Consider the following 23,160-nt stretch of genomic DNA (forward strand, 5'->3'; position numbering starts at 1 on the left):
TTCTCACATGCCTCTGGGGGCCAGACCAGAACAAAGCCTGTGTTTATGTTCACTGTCGCTCTCTGAGTAATCTGCCCCAGGCCACAGCCCAAGAAGGGCCTCTGGGCGCATTACGTCTCCGTGGACTGAGAGGCTTTCCAGCTGGCCCACGTAGACAGGGGTGGTCTGTCTCTCGGCGTCCTGTGACAGTCTATGCCTAGTTTCAGCAGGCCCCCGTAAACAAGAGCTGGGGGTGGGAAGTCGTGCCCCCGCTCCGCCGTGGGCCTGTGCCGAACTGAAGATGGCCCAATAAACAAGGGGTGGGGGCTTTCCTTGTGCATTGCGACTGCACTTTGACTTATTTGAGCCAGCTCCCAGTAAGAAGGGATGGGCTGCATTTAAATATTTTCTCTCGGTTTTTGGTCTCCCAATAGGGCAGGCAGCCTCTGGAGAGCTGTTTAGTGTGGGCTGGCTTTCAGGGCTTACTGCTGGCTAGCAGCCTGGCTCTGTGAAGCCAATTCAGCTTGCTTGCACTTGACAATGGGAAGAGGTTTCTGCACATGACAATAATAAAGTATTTTTGAACTTCATAATATGTATCTCCTTTCTGGACTGCAGACTCTTGGGGAAGGTCTTTAATTCTATCGTTGCTCTCCTTTCCCCTTCCAGCCTTTCAACACAGAGCTCAGGGGGGCCCGTACCCTGTTCCTGTCCTACTCCTTTAATAAGTTGTTAGTTTCTATACGGAAAGTCTGACACAACTGGTATATAAAGAATATATATTGGTATATAAGAACATAGGGTAAGGCAGAAAAACTGTTCCTGGAGATAAGGAGAAGGGAGGGAGGGAGGACTGGCTGCTTGACACAACCATTAACACCCTGTATTTGGGTGCACTACAATGGGGAGAGGTTGGCCACTCTACCTGGAGCAACTGCTGCTGCAGTAACCACTATTCTGAAGAGAGAAAGGGGACATCCAGTCCTTCACCCCACCACAGCCTAATGATAAGAAATTCATAAAGAAACAATTTTATTTTTTTCCAAATGGGGAGTGGAGGTGTTTTTGATGCGGGGTTGGGGGCAGGAATTGGGGCTGGGCAGCTGGCCTGGAGGAGAGGGAAGAGCCTGCAGGCCCGAACAAGAGGTAAGCATGTGCATAAAGTCCGTGTTACCAGCCTGCTGTTAGCATTGCCATGGGTGACATCGTTGGACCTCTGGGTGGGGAGTCAGCATCACTTGCACAGGAGTGGATGTGTGGCTCAGCAGCAGGACCCAGGATGGTGGCTGCAGACACAGCCAGCATGGCTGGTGTGTGTTTCTGCAAGCCAGCTTGTCCCTATGTTACAGTAACTGCCCTTTACGGTCAGAAAGACTGCTAAGGCCAATGGTGGAGATTGGGTAGCAACGTGGGTCTCACCAGTGTCCCCAGCACTCTTGATGAACCTGGAGGTAAAGACAGCCACATAACTTCTTTTCTGACTTTTCTCTGCACTTCCACTGATATTTCAGTCTTTCTTGCTGTCACTTTTTGCCCAACCGTAGTGAGAAACCAGTTTTTGATACTCCCCTTGCTGCCTCAGGCAATATACCATTAGTTCTGCTGCATTGTTGTGGAAGTGAATTGCCCTTCTTCATCTTTCTGCAGTCTGCAGCAGATGGGTCACAAGCTGAGTCTTTTCAAGTACGGGTCCCAACTGAATGGCAGTGGATGGGAAGGGAGAACAAATTCTTTCCCAGCTGCCCAAATATCTTAAAAGAGATATGTAGTTAAAAGCCAGCTGGCTAAAGCTGGACACAGACAGGAATAAGCTCATGATGAAAAAGTAGAATATTGGCTAGTGAAATAGTTTATGGTAACTAATATGTGAAAAGAACTTCAAATTTTGTTGCAAAGAAGTGCTGCCCTTGTTGGGTTTCTTAAAGACAGCTCTGCTCACCGTTAAGCATGTCCCAGTGATCTAGGATGAAGAAGGCTTTTGATCCTAAGATTTGTGGTATCTCCTAAGCTATTAATGAGTTCTTGTGAGCTCCTAGGATTGTAAACATTCATAATTTTGCCTTCTTTTTCTTTAAAAAAAATAGAAGATAAGTCATCCTCCACTTAAGAAGTCAAAGGAAGCCTGTCTTTTTTCCTACTCAACTGTCTCCGTTTTGCATGGAAGCCAGATTGGGTTGCATCAGTGGTCAAAGGTACTGAGTTAAGCAATTGGCCAGAAATATGCTAGGACTTCCCTGCGTTGCAGCCTTCACAGACTTCCCACCTCATCCTCTTCAGCACTGTCTGGCCCCTGAAGGGAGGTGACTACAGCCCAGGAATGGACTTGGGAAAGAGGCTGAGGTAATCCTTCCCCAAATGTCCTGGCTTCTTGTCACTACAGTAGTGTGCAAAAGTGTCCAGTCATCTCAGTTTCTCAGGTTTCTTTAGTCAGCTCTTCTGGGAAACAGCAGATATTGCTCCTAACCAGAAGTACACCCATCTGTTCTTGTGAGAAAGGACACAGATATTTCTCGGTGTGTAGTCTCTGTTTGGACGATAGAGAGCAGACAGTGAGAATTACGCTAGGCAGCCCACCACAGTTCTCTGCATGAGGGCAGGTTGTGCAGCAAGGATAATTTTGGCAAATGCAGAGGTAGAACAAGAGGTTGTACCTCTTCTTTCCCCCTTGCCTCCTCACAGCCGGCTGCTCTCCACCCACGCAGCAGCTGCAGCCTCTCCCCCTTGGTGGGAACAACAGCAGCCCTCTCCTGTGTGGCAGCGAGGCACGCAAGAGCCGCTTGAGCAGCTATTCCTCGTCACCCCTGCCTAAATGGGCTATTCTCTACTGGGTTGGATGGAAGCATCTGGCAGTTCAGACTTGGTCTGACTGGCTGCTCCATACTGGGAAAACTAAAGGGACATTGGAAATAAAGGGGGTCAATACCTTGCTAGCTGCACACATCGCAGGAAGCACCAGAACTCAGTGAAAATTATTGTCTTTTGCAGTTGTCCTACACCAGACAATCAATCATCTCTGTTACCGTTCACGTAGAGACTCTGCAAACGTATGTAACCAGAGGTTCAACGACCTGACTGGCTTGGCAGATACGTGCACGCTCTGGCCTGTGAGCTCATCTCACAAATATGACTGCAGTGGTATAGCACAGGCCAGCTCCTGATCTCATTTATACCCTTGCCAATGCAAAGTAACTCCACTGACACCAGAATGCAAGCCTAAAACTGGTCAGACGTGGCCCAGCCTGAAGTTTCATTGATGCCCAGTGTGAGGAAGAGTTGTACTGGAACTGTGTTTCCTGCAGTGGACAGACTGTAACGAATTAGAACCACTGTGAGCACAAGCATAGACCCCCATCTGGCCCGCTTTGAAATCTGGGATAAATTTTGTAAATTTCTAACAGCTCCTTTCCCTGTGGCTGTGCTCTTTTTCTTTTTCTTTAATTCCACAAATACCCACACTAAGGTTTTGCCAGGTCTGATAGCAGGTGGGATGATCTTTCCAACATTTACATGTGAGGCTTCTGATCTGCAGAAGGAGGACACAGGGGACAGAGTCAGCAGCAATGTGTCAGATGGTGTTAGACCTCTTCCAATGCCAGACAAAGTCTCTGCTGATGCACCATGCACAAAGGTGCCCAGCACTTAGACTTTCTTTTAGCTCATCAGTGTGTTAACTGTGCCAGCTTGGACCCAACCCCCTTAGCAAAGTGGGGCAAAGTGGCTTAAGATATTGATGTATTACCCAACTGTATTATACAGTCTTCTGATCTGACACCTTCAGTATGGACTGAGAAGACCAGCACAGGAGCTGTCTGTGTTTGGAGACAAGATAGCTGTAGAGAAGAGCAAAAGGAGAGTGAAAGGAACGGGAGGAGGGTAGGGAAGAGTTTAAGAGCAGGCCAAAGAGGAGGAATAAGATGACTCCACAGGGTCAGACAGAACCTGATAAACTTTGACTAAAGCCTCAACACACTTTGAGGTGTTTTCTAAACCTTCTAACCTTGTAACATTTTCCCATCACTCGTCCGGAGGTGAAGTGATTTATGAATATACATACTTACACAGTTCGCTGTGAGTGTCTTGATAAGGTAAATATATCACCCAGCAGGAGGCTATACTGTACACTAGTCTCCTTCCTCAGAGAGAAATTCAGCATTGTGGGCCCCAGCTATCCCTTTCTGACATACACAGGGTGTGCAGTTTAGTTCTTCATTAAAAAATGTCCCATCGAGATGTTTAAACACAGATCTCCCTGTAAGGGTGAATACATTGAATTGCCCTCCATCTAATACTTCTCCATTTAATTGGTATAAAGCAGCTTCCCCTTGGCTACTTCCTCCCCTGAAACTACAAAAGTAGCCTCGCTAGAAAGGCATCGGTAAATATTTTGCACTGCACACCGTGGATTAGGAGCACAGCTCCCATTAACCAGGACTGGAATCACGCGGCTGGTTTTCCCCTCACGCTGTGTGAGAAACGTACCCCGCAGACGCGAAGACTGGGCTCCCAAGTGCCACCTTAGCAAGGAGGTGTGGAGCACTTTCATTTAATACTGCATGTATTTCCATTAGCAGATTCAATTGCTCTCCATCCACAGTTTTAAGACTCCCCGTTTGTCTCTATTACAGCTCTGTTTCCGAACGCCTGCCAATCCTCCCTAGCCTGTCCATCTGAGCCGGCACAGTTCTGATGATATAACACCACGGCATCTTGCCTTTCATTTGGCTAAAACTCTGTGTTCGTAATTACAGATGTGCTGAACACTGGGCACGCTGTTTCTCCTGGGCTTACTGCTGCAGAGAAACCCGTACCTGCCCAGCGCCTTGGCAGCCTGGGGTGGCAGCTGAGGGTGTGCAGTGGAGCAGAGGTCTGGAACCTGCAGAGCACGTGGGGGGAAAAGTGGTCGCCCCTTCGGTTCAAAGCACCATAGCGACTGTCCACACCAGCAGGGCTCCTCTGGAGCAGAAAATTTAAGGATCTGTGTAAATACTAAGCTAAAACCAGAATACATTGGTCCCAGATGTAAAACAGCGCTGTGGTTAATATTCCATACACTGTGGTCTGTTACTGTGCTGGGAAGTGGCGTCCCTGCTACCTGCACAGATATGATGTGTCACTTGACAGAGATCAACGTTCCTCATTTACAGCTGTGTTGCCTGATGCCATCATGCTTCATCTTTACAACATAGCTAATTCTTCCTGTCTGGGGCACTTAAGAAAGAAAATTACCCACTCTGCATAGTCCGTGCTGTACCCTTACATAGACAATGTTATGTCATGGCAGCTAGTAACAAGCTGGAACTTCCATTTATGAAAAATTCTGGAAAAAAATTCTAATTCAGAATTTTAATATTGAGAAAAGTAAAATTTCCTTTTTTTCTGACATAATTCGAAATAGTACATTAGACTTACTGTCAGTGTGAATGTATAAAATGAAACAAAATTAATCAAAGTGAAAGGAAGCACAACAAAAATATTTTTACTTAATCAGCATGATGTGTCAGCATTATCCAGCAGCAACAGTGAGACTGAAATACTTCCTCATGCCTTTTTTTTCCCATTCAAAATTTTTCTGAGCTCAGCCTGTTCTTGGTAAGGGATTTGATTTTTTTATTCAACCACGTTTCTTAACAGAAATTTCCATTAATTGTTTTCACCAGCATGATCCATAACACAGCCACTACGAAGTTCTATATAGGACCAACCTTCGACATGCAAATCTTTGCTTCCTCCTTGCTGATCCTGTCTTTTGTTTTGAGTTCTTTGCTAATAAGTAATGAAAATGTTACAGCCTTACAGCTTGTTTTGTGGTTGCAATTACGTAATCATTATTAATGAAGCAACAATGTCAAAACTGTGTGAAACCAAACTCACATTTAAGCACTTACAATAAACAGATATAAAACAACAGATGTCTCAGTTTTTGTTCTCCAATGATTTCATCCCTTGTTAAAAATAAACGTCTGGTTTAAAAAAGAAAAGGGCTTTTCTCCACTCTTACAAATTAATTGAATCCAGAGCCTGGTGATACAGCTAAGGATTTTTCTTTTTTCTTTTTTTTTCTTCCCAAATTTTGTTTGTAGGGACTCTTTTTTCTTTTTTTTTTCCCCAGTAAGCAATAAATTCACTTCAAAGCAATCCAGAAATTCTAGTAAGTCCATGGTGTAATGGTCACTTGCTCCAGCTAAAGCCTTGGCCCCTGATACCAATCAGAGGGCTAGTCAAAATGCCAGGCTGGCCCCGAGACTGGATCTTCCTTGAAAGCTTTTAGGAGAGAGATGATTTCTGTGCAACATTTTGGTTCATCCAGCTGATACTGGTCAGCTACACCTACTGGTTCGGATTTGGGTCAGAACTTATCAATAGGTGGAGGAAGGTCTCTGGATCCAGGGAACCTCAGAAAGCCTGCATTCAGTTTTATGCAAACTTCAAAAGTCCAGATGCTTATTTGAACCATCCACATCTGTTGAGTCTGCAAAAGTGGGCTGGAAATTTAGCTGGAATAGGCTTTCCTGCAAGATTTCATAGACTTCATAGTTCAACTTGTGGCCAGAAATACCAGAGCTTCTTTTGGTATTTGAGCACTTTTTATTCCAGTGCTAACTAGGAATGTGTAGGTTATATTTAATGAGTGGGTGGGACACCCAGAAATTTATAAACTTCACAAAGATTCAAAGCTAGAGAACAGGCGCTGTGGACAACAAAAATACTCAATAAGAAAAAAAAAGCTCTATTAACAATTTGTGAGACAAAGCAAAAATATGGGAGAAGCTGGATAGTTTTTGATTTCTCAGAAGGATAAAACCTAATCTACTCTTTACCACAAGAAGATCTTTTGTAAATGATTTTTTGGGAAGAAAAGTATGGGCAAACATGCATTTTTATACTTTTATTCAGCTTCCTAGTGAAAGCCAGTGTCCAAATTTAGGATTTGGGCAATAATTTTAAATTCCGCAGTCCCTCTGGCACTGGAACAAGTGCAAAACAACCGTGTCTGTGCACTTTATGGTGAAACTTGCGCAATTTTAAACACACAAAGCCAGGTTCTCGCAAATTGCATTCTGAGAATGTAGCACATTTATGCTTACAGCACTATAAGCAATGACAAGATGTTTTGAACAATCTGTTTTCTCAAATTAGATTAACATCATGGAACAGCACAATCTGCTCGTTGACACCAAAGGGACAAAAAAAAAATCCCAGTGTTTTGTGTCCTCCTCCAGGACATTGCTTTGGCGATAGACGTCGGCGGTCCGTGTCATCATGAAGGATGCGGTGCGCTTTCGGAGCTGCTGCTCCTCCGACGAGGCACCCGGCTGCACGCCGCTCTGCTGACCGTCACGCAGCAGAAGCAGAGGCAGCGGCGCGGGGCCCTTGCCAGCGCTGTGCTCCTCGGTCAGGCCACATGTACTTGCCATCCAGCGTTCAAGGTGATGGGCAAACGACATCGCCTCCTGCCTTCGCCTGCACAGAACACTGGCACGCGACTCGCCCCCAAAAGCTCCACGAGAAGCTCCACCGGCATGAAGGATGTTAATTAATAGCCGGTGCTGCTTTGTTCTGCCTAGCACCGTCGAAACTTTGCCGTAGAAACACAGGCTCTCCCACCACAGCTGAAAGTCACAATAACTTTCCCTTTCTGTGCAGCTGCAGTTACAGTCATGTTAAGTTTGTGCATTGTGTAAGTACCCTCGCATTCACACTTGTGCTGTTAATCCTGGGAACTACCAATTAAACTCATTTCTAAGTTTAGTTATTACATACTTTCCACTGCAGAGTACAATTTTTATCACCTGACTTGGGAATACGAGTCAAAGTTTAAATCCATATTTAATGCCATTACTTGCAAACAGGATTTGTGATTCCCTTTATGTTAGCGTTATCTATCTGAAAGGATTTCATATTTAAAATGAAAGAAAACAATACTCCGGGAAACCCAGAAACCGAGAGTGACCTTTTACCTTAGCCTTCAGTCAACGCGAAAATAGGTAATTGCTTTGTTTTGCTGCTTCTCGAGCATTGTAATTGTACTTCCAGAGCAATTCCTTGAAAGCATGTGTTGTGTTGAGTGGCTGCCCGCAAACAACTTTGAAACGGAGTAACTTTGATCTTTGACTTACAGACTAGGGGGCAAAGGTTAAAATCACAAGCTTTGTTGTCCTGTTGGCAGCAGCTCCTTTTGAAGCTTCCTGCTTTCAGTGAAAGTGAGATACAGTAATGTACTAATACGCAAATCTCAGGGTCTTGGATTGTGTGATTGAAAAAAATTATCACTCCCATTAACTTTTGGTATTTGATCAACCTTCTGTAGATAACGTTAGCAAGAATCTGCCCGTTCTTGTACGTACGTACACATACAAATGAAAATGAAGATTTGTCAAAAGGCGCATTTGCATGCCTAAGTAACGTGCAAGCAGAGAAGTTAGCTGGCTATTTGCAGATTTACACAAGGAAATTTGGGTGTTACACAGATGACTACTTATGCGTGTAAAATGGAAACTCAACATAATAATCCAGGTTAGAAAAATTTGCTCTTAAGAGGCTCTTTTAAATACTTGGATATTGTCATCCTAATGGGCTGTAGGCATTTTATAACAAGTCTATTAAAATGCGCCAAAACATAAAAAGGCTGTTGTAATTGTAATGGGAATCCAGTGCGTGAAGACTTTGCACTGCTATGAACAAACTATACGTATATTGCCTTTTACATTAAAAAAAAACAAAAAAAACCAAGTGTGCTGAAAGAATTTGCTGAAGTCTTATAATACCAGGAATTTTGACTGCCTTGGCAAAGCGGAAACTTCACAGTTACTCAGAACTTAATGTCAGGACATTTGCAGACCCCTGAGCAAAGCCTTTAACAGTGTGCAGTCCTTAAGCTGGTGTCTGATGAAGATCTTGCAGGCGAGTCAGCGGTGTACGGTTCTGTGCTATTAATTGGCAGAATTGTGGTTTATATATAGCTAAAGAGTTAGAGCTGTTTCATGCAAGACAAAATAAATGAGCCAAGCAGCCCCGTCCTGCTCCACCCCACCCCCTGGTCCTAATTATCCTGTCTCTTGCAGCATGTCAGTCCCATTAACTTCAGCTGGTCTCTTTCTGTGTGCAAGCGTTGGGACAATTGCACCCCGATGCAAACGCATGGGTGACATAAGCAGCAGACGAACCTAGCTGGCATGTAAATTGCTGGGGAGAAGTCGTGAGCAGTAAAAGCCTCGTAACAACCCCTAATTTGCTGTACCTCCCTTTCAAACTGACTCCCTCGCGCTCACGTAGTCCCTTCCACACCTTCCTTTCCCTTCAGCGCAGAGCATTGAAAAACACTAAATGCCAAAATAAGGTATGAAATTTACCCCCGTACAGCCATTTTCTAGCAAGCTTAGGCCCCTGTTTACTTCACTGCTGAATTTGGCCTAGAGGCATCCAAGGCAGATATAGCTGTCTTCGCTGGATCTGTCTTTGCTCTGTGTTTTCTAGGATGTATTTTCTCTCCACGATGGCTGAGTGCCTCTCACAGGAACCCCAGGTAGTAGAAAGCCCTTGCTTACACAAAACTCAAATGGAAAAAATCCAAGCTGCCTCCTAAATACTTTAAAATAACACTTTCTAATGCTTCCTACGGGTGATGTTGACACATTTACAATGTTGATTTAAAGGGTAGGGGGAACATAGCTCTTCCTGACACCGCGAATGTGAAGTCGCCGGCCCACCCCTTCGCTGGAGTCACGCTGAAATGGCTGCCAGCACATCCCCAGCGCCAGGCACATAAAACTCAGCAAACAGGCAGGACGTGGCCTCCGTGGCTGCGAGGAAACCTTTGAAGGCTCCCCTGCTCCCTGCCCCTCCAGGCTGGAGCCGCAGTCAGTACCGAGCGCTGATACTGCCGTGCCTCAGATACGAGGCCTCGCGGTTCCTGAACTTTCTGTGAACCGCTTGCGCCCGGGTCTTGTACGCCGGGCTGCGTGCCGAAGGTTTCCTCCGTCCCTTCACCCCTTCCTTCATTCACAGTTCCTGGCTGGAACTAATCTGACTGCAAAGGTTTGTCAGTCTTCAGATGTTCTAATTTCTCAATCACCTGTTCTGACATGATCCTGATTTTCTTCAATATTTCGTCTTCCACCCTTGGGAAATTTATGTCTGTTCCTGGCATTTGTCTCCCATCTTCCTTTGTGAACACAGAGGGGAAAAATTCATTTCATTTCTTTCTCTCTCTCTTTTTTTTTTCCTCAGCAAAGTCTTCTTTTGTCAATAAATTACTCCTGCCATGTCCTAGAGGCCAATTGTCTCTTCCTCTGAACCCTATGTTTCTTATAATCTTAAAGAATGCCTTATTAATCTTTATCCAGGTAGCAAGCTAGTTTCCATTCTTCAGCTTTCCTTTTTCTTGTTCTGTTTTTTCACTTCCATTCTACCCTTCCTACAGTCTACTCTGGATTCAATGCTTTAAATTTTTCACGTGTCCTTTCTTCGCCTTCGATTAGTTTTTCATTTCCTTGTTCTTTATTGGGTGTTGGCAACCTGGTACTGCAGGTGGCATTTCCCTCTTCCCACTCCCTTCCCCGTCCCAAGCTGGAGCTGAACCACAGCCCAGAATGAAGCCAGGAGAGCATTTAGACACCTTTCCAAGATGTGATACTGACCGCTCCTGCTCATTAAAGGTCTTACCATACATTTTGCAAGAATGGGTGCATTAACCCCTGAATCCTGGCCAAATTCCAACTGGAGTGATTACATTCTGCCTGCCCAGACTCCCCTTGTAGTTTCGATGGGATAGATTAATCTTTACGTTGGATCTTGACCTGTGAAATGGCATTGCTACCAGCATGTATCACACTCTACCCCAACGGTGACTGAATGGAGGGATTTTTTCTTTTTTTTTTTTTTGGTTACAGAAGGTTCTTTTCTAATTTTACAGCGAGAACATTTCTGGAAGAAAGGCACTGATTGTCTTCATCGTTCTGTGTTTCCTTCCACTGATTTACAGCCAGAGTTCTTACTTAACTATTGCACATCCTGGTAGGTATTCTACCCGCAGGCAGTTTTTGCTCTTTCCTCTTTCTTTTCTTCCCCCACACACCTCAGCATTGCCTGCATTCTTTCAAAAACTGCTGCTTAATTGAGTGACATTTGCCATTCCTATTTCTTGCCCTTTACATACCAATCCCAGTGACAGACAGGTCAGACTGTTTAGATCCACCACCACATGAGCAGCTTCAGACTGCTTGCAATGGTCTCCAGTAACACGAGTTTTAAAGAGGAGCTACAGTCTTCATAGAGGGCTTTTGAACTTGGAGATTCCTCCCATGACTTCATGCATGGGAAGTGTTTGGGGGAGGTCAGGGAAGAGTGGGAGAAGGAAAACTCAGTGAGTTGTAAAGCTGACGCTGTTGGTCCCTACAGCATAAGTGAAATCGGCAAGCTGTTTCTGCAGAACAGGTGTTGCAGAAAGACTGTGTGAATGACAAGAGCCAGAGAGAAACCATTTCTAAGACCTTTCCTTTAATGAATAAGCAGCAGTTTATTTGGGATCAACTCCCATGACTGGTTTGTGACCTTTACACTCATCTTTATTTTTCTAAAATAAATGGACAAAACTGTTCCTTTTTGAATTCCTATTGTTACTAAGAGCCACATCCTGCCCACACAGCTTCCTTCATGAAATGACTGGAGGGCAACATCTGACTTGCCCCAGAAGAAGAAGAAGTCATTTATCACAGGCACAAGGTCCTTGACTGCTCTTTAACTTTCTTCCACTCTGTAGCCTTTTGATTTCTAAACTGTTTTAAAAGCCCTTCCTTCCTTTCTTACTATTTCCACCTCCATACTATTTTCCAAGGTGTTTTGCAAACCCTGCTGAAGTCCATTATCATGGCCTGGTTTGGGAGAGCATTATCTAAGTTAAACATATGAAAAAGTAAGGCCTTTGTTTGACAGGTATCCATGACCTTTCATTTTTCACCCATTCTTCCTGCCCATCCCCATGGCTTTATATTACCTGTTTTGCTATTTTGTACTTGCTCACTTATATTCTACTTTCTTCCCTTCTGTTGATATGTGGATAAGCCCATTTCCACAGGCATATCTTGGATCGTCCTATCTGCTAGGCTGACCTCTTCGTTATTGCTATTTCTGCTCCTCACTGTATGTAGCTTCTAGACAGCCCTTTTATCCTTTTACCTGTACTCACTCTATTTGCGTTGTTCCCATATGCCTACACTATGGTTCTTCTTTTTGCCAATGACTTCTGAAGGAGTGCTACAGGAAAAAAAAAAACAACAAAAAACCCACCAGCAAGCTGAATGGACCACAGTGGGTTTCAAACCCTTGTATTTCTTTTGCTAAGAAGGATTAGTTACAGAAATGTGAGTCATCAGTAGACCCTGTGATCCTTTAGTTGGCTGGCTGGAGTCTACTTGACCACCTTTACCTTTTGGATGTTCTCAGGCCTCCCTGACAGAGCTGTCTGCTGCTGATGAGCATACACAGCTCAGCAACTTTGAGGAGGAATTTTTCACTGATTTCCAGAGTGAAACACCAGGAGAGTTTTTGGTTTTTTGTTTGTTTGTTTGTTGTTTGTTTTAACTCTTAGATCTTAAAAGAACGCTTTAAAAGTAGCAGAAAAGCACAGTATGGGGTAAGATATGTACCAGACTGGAAGAGGTACTGTTTTGCAGTACCTTAATGTCTGTTTGGAGGCTCTGTTTATACTGTGCATGGTGTGATCAGATGTTTCTCTAATGCATTTACAATTGCTTGGCTTATTTTACATAGCAAAGGATCATGCTATGCTATGTCTCATCAAGTTGTTAGTGAACATGACACTATACTGGAAATTAAATGTGACAGTTAAATGGCAAAAGACAAATAATTATTTTCAAATCAAGAGTATGCTATCAACTTAATTAGCATCTCTCAGCACTTTCAAGGTTTTATTTATAAACATGCTGGGCCAAATACTTTTCTCACTTGCAACCATGCAAACATCTATTGTGTATGTCTGAGTGTTAATTTTCTGCTGTGTTTGCACTTCATTTTTGTAGACAATGTCTGCTATATTCCCTTCCAAAGTGTGATGGCAGAAGATGAAATGTGATTAAGGTGGGGACTGAGAGGGAGCTATATTGAAGGCATCACTGTGAGGTATGTGACTGGAAGCAATGAAAGCAGAAAATGTGGTTGAAAACAAGGCTGAAAGACTCGACCCAGTCTCATGAGTCAAGGGATTTATGAATGAAAAAGTAATATGTCTGAAGGGACTGGTATGAGGAAAGGGACGGCTCCCTGACAGTCTTTCTCACGCATGCAGCATTTATGCCGTGGCAGCAGCTGCTGCTGCTGACCTTGGCTGTGCTCTCCTGGTCGTTTTGAAGAAGGATGAATTCCGGGTCCGTGCCACCACGCTCCCAAGCCCCCTTTTCAAAGGGTCGTGAGCGTTTGGGGGATAAATCTCGCTGGAAAGCAACACGACTTAGGCTCTCAAGTCGTCGGGGCATGCCTGGAAATGCAAAGCTCAAAATCTAGGCCTTCACCTGGCCCTGGTGAGGTTGCCTCTGTGTGTGTGGTAGCGGGCGTTGCTATTTATCTTCATCTAGCAGCAGCTGTGAGTCTTGTCGTGTCTTGCACGCTCCCCTCCTGAAACTTCACATCGCCCTGTGTCTGAGCAAACCAAAGCCTGGGAGACAGGCTGCTACGCTGCTATCCTCTGTCAGGTGGCCAGACCTGTGGGAAAAGGGCACGACAAACCCACAGAAAACCCTAAGGATGGAGCACGGGTATGTGCTTGGTATTGCGAAGCGTAGGTATTTGAACTGACTTAAAAATGTACCAAAAAGGTGTGAAAACTTCTTATGCTCCATAAAAATGTACCATACACTCCCCACCCTACTTCTGTTTAAAAGCACATGAAAAATACAGCCATTCTGGCTGACCTTTCTGAAGGGCTTTGTCGAAACAGGTGACATTTTAAACATGTGGTTAATATAGTATATAATATATTAATAAAGAATTTTGGCTCAAATGTTTTCCTATAGAGGAACTATTAAGAGAGGTAGAGGGAAGGCTTCTGATGAATATAAACCCTGCTACCTGCAGTACATTAAAAGCGCTTCTAAGAAAATGTAAAAATACAGCCTTATATGAGGAAGAACAGTTAAAATGTAAGGCATGTAAAAATACTTGCACAAAGGTTTGATCTCAGCCATTATTTTAGTTCATTAAAGAAAATGAAGTAATTACTTTTTAAACAGAAACATGCACAAGCACATTACCAGTTTGAGTACACATACTATGTGTATTTATAATAGGTTTTCAAGAAGGCAGGTAGGACTTAACTGGGTGTCGTTTCCTTTTAATACACTTCAGGACTATTTTTATGATAGGTTCAAAATTCTCAACAGCTATCTTGTTGTGTGACAGGAGTTTACAGCATTAGTTTCACCAGACAAGGACTGGTAGAGTAAAATTAGTCATGTATGTAAATTATAATCATGCTGAATAGTTGTATGTGCTCATTTAGGCATTTTAACAGTGTGTGATGTTATCCTCTCTGCAGGACTAATAAGCATTAGCCATAATGAGGTCAGTCAGTCAGTCAGGCATTATCATGGGATTTAATTGGGACACTGGTCTCTGCTGAAGTGAAAATTAATAACTTTTGTCAATGTTCTGGCGAAATGTTCTGTCTTATTAAACTATGAGGGTCAATTAGAAAGCATTATGTAATAAAGTCCCCAGCAGCAGAACTCAAATTGAGTTATACCACAGTCATTATTCCAGGGCGATTGCATTTGAAAATGGAAAACCAGAGTGCCATATGGAGGGTTCAGGTTATATTTACAAGCATTGCATGTTAAAGCTTTGGCAAGAAGGAAACAATTAAATGTAATACCGAAATAAATCAAAGCACTGAAAGTGCCATGTTGTGCCAGGCGCTTAATATAGCCAGCATACCCCTAGATGTGACTAGGCAAAATGGCACCTGTTTATAAGCCTTGTTTGGGCTCTGTCAGACAGCTTCCTCCCTCCGGATCGCTTGGATGATTCGAAATCTGGGGCACACCTGGAAGGCTCAGCCTGGCACATTGACTCATATAAATAACAGTTTATTGTATGGCTATTAAGACAAGAGATTGCTTTTATTAAAGTGCAGTTATCATGGTACAACAAATTAAAGAACTTTTAAGGCATGTTTAACAGCCTCTGATGCTCCCTGCTCAGTCATGCTTTACAGTACTCCAAATGGGAGGGATATAAAGTCTTTGCTAGCGCTGGTATCCAAAGGCAATGCCAGGAGCCAGTGATGGTGCAAGGGGATCAAGAGGGAGACAGGCACATTTCTGAGGGGACGGCGGCCAGCCCGGACGCCTGGTTCACAGCAGAGAGGCAGCAGAGCAGAGAAGCAGCGTGGTGCTGAACCGTTCCCCGAGTGCGTCACAGCACACCTCCTCCACTGGTGCCCGAAGGGATGCGTTTTTCAGCTGAAGGTGGGAAAAAAAATTCAACCCTCCCGCTGTAACCTTTGGTCACCATATTGTTTCTACTGGTTGCTGCTCACCATAAGAGCTCGTAGCATCTCACTACAAGGACCTTTTTCTCCAGCATTTACATACCAGACATGCTTGAAAATGGGGCACCTGCAGACTGAAACGGATAAGGGCAGTTCGTGCCCTTCATTAGTGTCTAGAGACGTCACCTAAGTCCATACTGGAGCGTCGTAACGTAGGGGTAACAGGGAGCTGTGTACATCAGCCCTCCTCTGCAGGCAGAGGCAATAGGTAGTCCCAGCAGAAAGCACACAGCCAGGGCAGGGTCTCTGCGGCACACTGCTGTGCTGGGTCCCCAGTGCCCAACTGCCCAGCTGGCGTGGGCCACCCCCGTAGTGCAGCCCCACGTGTCAGCAGATCTCCACAAATCCACCCAGGACCAGGACCCCAACCTCGAGGGCTGGGGGCCTCACATCACCCACCAAACCCAGTGAAGCTGGGCTGTAGGAGATGGACCTCCTGCTTGTGTTTGTGCCACAGGATACCGTAAGTGTCCCAGCAGAGAGACATGATGTTGAAGGGCCATCCCCAATCTGCTTTCTGATGCACCTACTATTCATACATGGGAGGACGATTTTCTAAAACACTAATCTTTTGGCCTAACCCAGCTCTTGTGGAAGTCTGCTGTAAATCTCCCTTTGACTTTTATGGAGCAGTGCAAAAATAGTGGTGGGCAATTCTGGAAGCCCTGGCCCTGAGGGCAAATTCTGATCTCAGCTTCTGCTGGTGTCAGTAAGGGTAAAGTCATCTTTACTGGGAGGATTTTTTTTTCATCTTCAACTTTACAGTCCCACAGGACTTTATCTCATTATTGCTGGCAGTGTGGGGTAGGTTAATTTTTATGGGGGGCTTGAATGAGCTGAACTGAACTTCTGTTTCATTTAAAACTCTTTAATTAGGGCCGAGTATGTGGTTTCCAACTTTGCTGTAAACTGACAAGCAGAATGCATAATCTTCCCCTTGCTCATTCCAGTTTGTCAATGGTGTGGCTTACACTGATTATTTTGGAGCTACTTCTGATTTACACTAGTGTGAAAAGAGATTCGGGCTTGTTAGCAACCTATCCCTCATGGAGTGAGAACATTTTGCAACTTAGCTCGGTGCAGATGAGAATGTCAGTATATTTGATAAGCATTTATGAACAAAGCCTCAGTACTAGCCCCAAGAGGTCTTGTACCGTGGATAAAGGTCATCGGCTCCACAGTTAAGAAGCACCTAGCAAGTTTGGAAACTCTATTTTTTGGTTGCCCAACTTTGTACCTGATTTTTTAGAAGGAGTCAGGCACCTCTTCACCTCTCCTGCCTCTGAAAATCAAAGTTGTTGAAAACACCTCTGTCAGGGCCCCCAGTGTGTCAGGGAACTGCCTTTGTAGAAGGTGTTGCGAGTTCGGAGACTTGCAAAATGTTCCTCTCCGGCAGTACCGGGCCAGCGCTCAGAGCAGGCCGTATGCAGTTCTGTGCCTGAACCACAAGACTGTGCTTTCTCCCCTTTAAATAGCGCAGGAGAGCCTGTCAGCCTTTCGCTCTCTTCAGCCCTGTGTAAGTCACCTTATCTCTTATTTTCCTTCCTGGACAGGAAAAACGTATGCAGAAGGTTGCTGTTTCTGGCAGACGCAGCCGTACATTGTACCTTAGGCTCATACCTCAACATGCACACGCCGACATGTGTGCACACACATTCATGCACACGCACACAAGTACATACATAAACACACACACAAACGCACACATATGTACGTATGCACACGCACAGGCAGAGCACCCCCGGGCGCTGCAGTTCCACTTCACCATTTGAAAGCAATTAGCGTGGTATTATTGCAAGTATTTTCGACATAGGGAATACTTTTAGTAGGACAGCACTGCTAATTATTTTCAAATGGTGAACCTCAATGATTTCAAGGTGTTGCTGCTCAGGCTTCGTGGACGCAGACGCCCTCAGCCTCAGCACAGGTAAGCACACATTCACACACAGAAAAACACACATGCACCTGGGCTCACCCACCCTCTGACGAACCCGCAGACATCTCCCAAGCAGCCTTATTCAACGTTTTCAAGTGCCCCGGGCACCAGAACTTCAGAGCTTCACTCTGTTTTTTTCCCATTGGTTTTTTAGCTTTGCTACAAGACTAACGTCAGGGATTTTTGTTGTTGTTGGAAGAAGTAAGTGGCTGGAAAAGTGCTGATTCTCCCTAGTCTTTTACATCTACAGTGTTTAGGAGACCTTAACACAAAGCAGTGCCAGGTCTAAGTGCTGGGCTGCCCGCTTCAATCTTTGGCAAAATGATAATATTTTGGCAGAAGTGCCCTCTGTTAACAAAGAAAAGTTTGATTAATCAGCAGAAGAGAAGACATGGGGGGAAAGGGAGTAGAAAGAGAGAAAGCGACAGACATAAGATGAAGTCTATTCTAAAAAGTCTAATCAGTTTTAAAACAACTTTAAAAAGGAATAAAAATTCTTAAATCTCTTTGATGATATTCAAAGAGCCTTTTTTAATATATGAGAAGGCACATTCTAAATTCTTAACACTGCTAGTGTCACCAGTCCTTTTTTCCACTAAACCATTTTAATTCCATAATTTAGAAGGCCTTGAAAAGTAGCAGGATCAAACTGCCGCGTAATTGGATATACTGTGCATTTCCAGGGTGAATTTGGGTCCCTGGTAGGCATGGGAGATTTCTCTCTTTCTTTCTTCTAAGATCACATACGGAGTGCTCATTTGAAGGGAGAGATGCTGCAGTGAACTGGGCTTTTTACAAGATGGAAGAGCTAAGTGCGCTGCAGCAAAACACTGGCCATTTGTTTGGCACTGACGGTTTCTTTGTGATTGGAGGGAATGCAATCGACAGGAAAATCGATGTGCGTTTACTAAAGAAAGCCAAGTGATCGGGGAGCAGAGAAGCAGGCAGGGAGAAGTGGCAGCTTGCTGCACTTCCTGCAGAAACAAATGGGTCCAGATATTTTAGATCTTTCTACTTTTCTTGCTCCCCCAACACCCAACACAGACTGTCTTTATGTTTAATTATTAGCTTTGCTGATCTGAGCACTGCAGTAACTAAAGGAAGCTGGGACTTTGGATGTGGTCTGGTTTTGAGACACGAGGGACAGTTGCAAGCCTCTTCTGGTGTCCTACAGGGCTTTTAAAAACAGAAGGCAAGACAAAAAGAGAGAGGGAGAAGAGAAACATCTGAACATCTGCTGGAAAATCCTAACTGGCTTGTTCAGCTGAGTTCAGCAACAGCAACAGCAACAGCGGAGGAGTTGGCAGGTGTCGCCACACTTTAGTTGGAAATCGCTGCAGATGATCTCAAGATATAAATGAGAATAATATGGACAGTCCTGATATCGCCTCCCCTCCTCTAGATTATTCCCCCCTCCCAGGAGACAACAGCTATATTGTATGCTGGGTAGCTGGGGGAGGTAGAGAAAGAGCTGGAGGCAGCAGTGTGCATGCACACACATAGCTGTATGTTTCAAAGATGTCCTACTGTAGTATACTGCTTCCTTTCAGATGGCTTGGGAATGAAGAAACACAGAAATGACGAGTCTTCCCTTCAAGGATGCAAATATTCACCTGTGAAATAGGCTTGTTTAGGAGCAGGGAAATGAGAAAGGAGGGTTAATAATATTGCATCTCTTTTTTTTCCAATATTCATGCAAAGTAAAAACACTAGCTTTGTCTCCAGCAAGGCGTGCGCTCTCTCTCTCTTTCTCACACACATAGAGTCACATGTATAGTATTCACATGTGTGCATATATGTCTCAGGCATGACGTGTCTCTCTCACTACAGTAACACAGGATTTCACATACATATCCTCAAGTTTAAGGAGGACCCCTTAATTTCTCTAGTCTCATTACAGTCTCCCTACACTTACACTATTCCTGGCAGAAACTTTTAAGGCTCATCAGTCAGCAGCCTCAGTCAGGGCTTTTCACCATTTGCTCAGCAATTCACAGTTATGTTGCCTGTGTAGACTTTCCCACTGTACCATCTCTGTTCCACAACCTAGCCGACAGGCTCTGGACAGCAGGACAGCTAGATCCAATAAATCTGAGACCTGTCTAGGTGCTTCATTTATCAAGAGGCCTAATTTACCCAGGCCCTTTAGACTAATTGCAGATTTGCAAAAAATGCTGATAATGTAGAACAGTGCATTGTGAATGTCCCTTGCCATATTTCTGCTAATGTGTTTCATCTGGAGTACATAAAGAGACAGGGATGCTGATTTTAGACACAGCACTTTGGGGCTAATCCAGTTAAATGATTATCCCTAAAAATCTGCAGTGATGTCATTTTCCCTATAGAACTCTGCCAGTTGCCTTGTTTGCTTTATTGTGAGAAATATGTGATCCCAGGCTTTAGAAATTCACCCTATATGCTTGTTCTAATACACTGTAACTCTTATCCCACTCTCCTGGCTACCCATTCCTTCTTGTTTATAAAAGCCATTTTGATTATAGCAAATGCTAGCTTGGGCCACTGGTTTTTATACATACACTAATAAGGAGAAGGTACTCTCCTTTGCATGATATATGCAGATACCCACTATCTTTACCTCAGAACCCAAGGGCTTCCTTCCACTCCCTCTCCTTTCTCCCTTTTCTCCAGAGACAAATATTCCACTATTTTCTGTCACTTTTATTACTAATACTGTACCTATCTTTGCCCTCCCCCTCTTCATTTTGCCCCAAGGTTTCTCTATGCAATTTTTTCCAAGCTCCACATCCTCCTATCCATCACCCATAATGCTAAAATCCTGCTCCACCACATCACAGCAGACCTAGCTTCCATGTCCCACTTCAGACATCTTCTCTCCTCCCTTTGCTCCTGTGAGTCCTTCATGCTTTCCTTCATGCCCTGGAAACCGTCTGTGCTGTACACACAGTACCATGCTGGATAGGGTAAGAAGAACCTGATTTTTCCCCACCACCACTCATGAACTTGCCCTCCAACCCTGGTAATATTCTACCCCTTTTCTGCCCACCAGGCCCGGTGCTCCTTCCCTCTCACTGACCAGTGATGCTCTGCTTGCAGCTCACCCCAGAGCCTCCGAGGGTCCAGAGAGCTCCCTGAGGCAAGGGCCAGCTGACCCTCTATGTAAAGCACTAGCATCTAGAAATAATGGCTCTGATATTCATTATTATTGTTATTAATAACAATAAAGGTTGTGATAAAACCACTGCCACCACCGCACAAGTCTCACTGTCTCCTGGGGGCAGCTATGATGCAGTCCCAAGTGTGTTTCACTGCTCTACTGACATGTCAATGGCTGACTTTTTCAATGAGGATTTAGGGGAGAGTTTAGGATCTGGAATAGATAAAACATCAGAAAATCCTTATTTTGCAGTAAGTGGCTGCATACAGGTCTGTGATTAAGGCAGCCTGAGGTATTTGGCACTATAAATATTATGGAGCTTTGAGAGACACATGTTTATTTGTTCATTTAGCACCAGCTCCTGCAGTGTGTAATCAATGAAACCTTACACGTAGAGACAGAGGAGAGCAACAGGGATGTCTTCTCAGGTATCCCAGCAATGCTGCATGTGGCTTATCAGTGTTCAGCAAGCAGATGGCAACCAAATCCCACTGTGTGGTACTAACAAGAAGCCCACTCTAAAGGTTTCCTCTTGTTCTTTCAGATGCCCCTCAAGCATAACCCCAGAGTCCAGAGAAATCAGGTTAGGATGAGATAAATCCTGTCCAAACAAAGCAGGTGGATTTGTGGAGAGCAAAACACAGTGTGACCTTGTAGGCCTAATACTGTAACAGGCCCTGAGCCCTCTGGAGGGAAGCTTCTCTCCTGGGGAAGTCGCTAACGTTTGGAGATTGCCAGCTGAGGATGCACAGGGCTGTCTGGGAAGGCCCTGGGTACCTCGTGGATCTGCCTCTTACCTCACCTCATCTATTGCTTTAAAGTATCCTTAAACATCGTTATGCTAACATGCTGCAGAAAGGAATAATCCAGCAGCACTGTTAACCAGCATCAGTGAAAGAAACAAAGTTAGAGGCACTATTAACGGTGCTGGTATTAAAAAAATAAATCATCTGTTTTCTTCCTAGCCAAACGTACTTCTCTGCCAAGCCCTGCAGTCAGCAGGTTGGTGCAACACGACACGTCCTGTGCAGCGTGGCTCTGGGACGGGTGTCAGTGCACACGAGCACAGGGAGCACCTCACGTTTCTCACTACTGCTGCAGGGGCAAGGGGGGGTTACACGGCTGATTTCTTTTGCCCCTCTCCAAAAGCAGTGTCCTTATGGCTATATTATTGGGATAATCTCCACTTCTAGACTCTTGCAGGCAACTTCTAGACTGTCGAGAAGCATTCAAGGGGAAGGTGGAAACTAATGAAAGTCTGGCTGACATTTTGAATGCACGCAGGCATATATCAAGACTATCCCATAGGCATATGTCACAGGGAGAGAGTAGTTTTTCCAAATTAAAGATGGCATTAACCTTCTATCCTATCTTGCTCCCCTTACTATTCCCTAACTCTGTAAATATTTCAGATGTCTTTTGCCCCACTCCCCCACCACCCAGCCCTGTTAAAAATGGCAAAATGATGAAAAACCTAAATCTGATCCAGGTCCTTCTTTGTCTCCAAGGTAATTAAGTCTCATTCCCTATCTGTGCTTACAGTCAAACGTGTCTCGTTGTTACAAGTTTACCTCAAGTTTTTCTTCTGACCTCCCAGAATGCACTGACACCCAAATAATCCTGATACGGGCCTCTCAGGGGACCCCTGGGTCAGTCAGGGTTTGCTCCACATTTCAGGATGATTCTATGCACAAATACATTGCAGGCAGAGACCAATAAATAACTGGGGCTCACTCTTTTAGGGAGAAGTTGGCACTTCTACCCTTGAGGAAAAAGCACTGTTTTGTGGATGGTGTAAAACCACACTGGTACCTGGGAAATGTTCACTACAGTTTCTCGTCACCCATTTGCGGGTGTCTGTGGAAATGCCACACCAAATGGAAAGTAGTTATATGGGAACTAGGATGGTAGTTCTATACAGAAACATTTGGTCAAGCGATGAGGCAAACCACTGAGTAACTGAACAAGAGTTTTGGTAATAAATGATATAGTAGCTGTCATGGAAAGTCAATAGGAATTTCATATCATAGCTCTCAACAGCAGCACATACCTATTCTTAAGTCCATATCTGGCAAATACTTTTATCTTTAACCTAACAAGAGGAGGAAATTCACCCTGTGCAGAGATTTTGACACATTATGCAGCCTTATCTAAACTTTCCTAATCAGGAAGCCAGGTCCTGGAACAGTGTCACGTAAGGCCAAGTCAAGCAGCTTTAAGACAAGTTTTTGACCCACACTCTCTAAGGAGTAACTGTCACTTACTAAAGCAGAACAATGGCTCTCCTAAGAACAAAGAAATGAGATTATTTTTGTGCTCACAAAAACATCACTAAACCAAACACTCTTGAGCTGTGCATTATAATGGTACTACTTGACAGGGAAAAGAATTTTTATACTGAGATAGTAAATTGCTGAAAAAATAAATGATGATTTGAAGCTTTGGAAGTAGTCTTTCTACAAACCTTTTAGGCTGTTTGTTAGTGGAAGAAAATCACAGCAGCAAGGAGACTTTTTTTCCCTGTATTGATTTTTGTTACATTTCTGG

This window comes from Dromaius novaehollandiae, chromosome Z (assembly GCF_036370855.1).
Source record: "Dromaius novaehollandiae isolate bDroNov1 chromosome Z, bDroNov1.hap1, whole genome shotgun sequence".
Classification (NCBI taxonomy): domain Eukaryota; kingdom Metazoa; phylum Chordata; class Aves; order Casuariiformes; family Dromaiidae; genus Dromaius; species Dromaius novaehollandiae.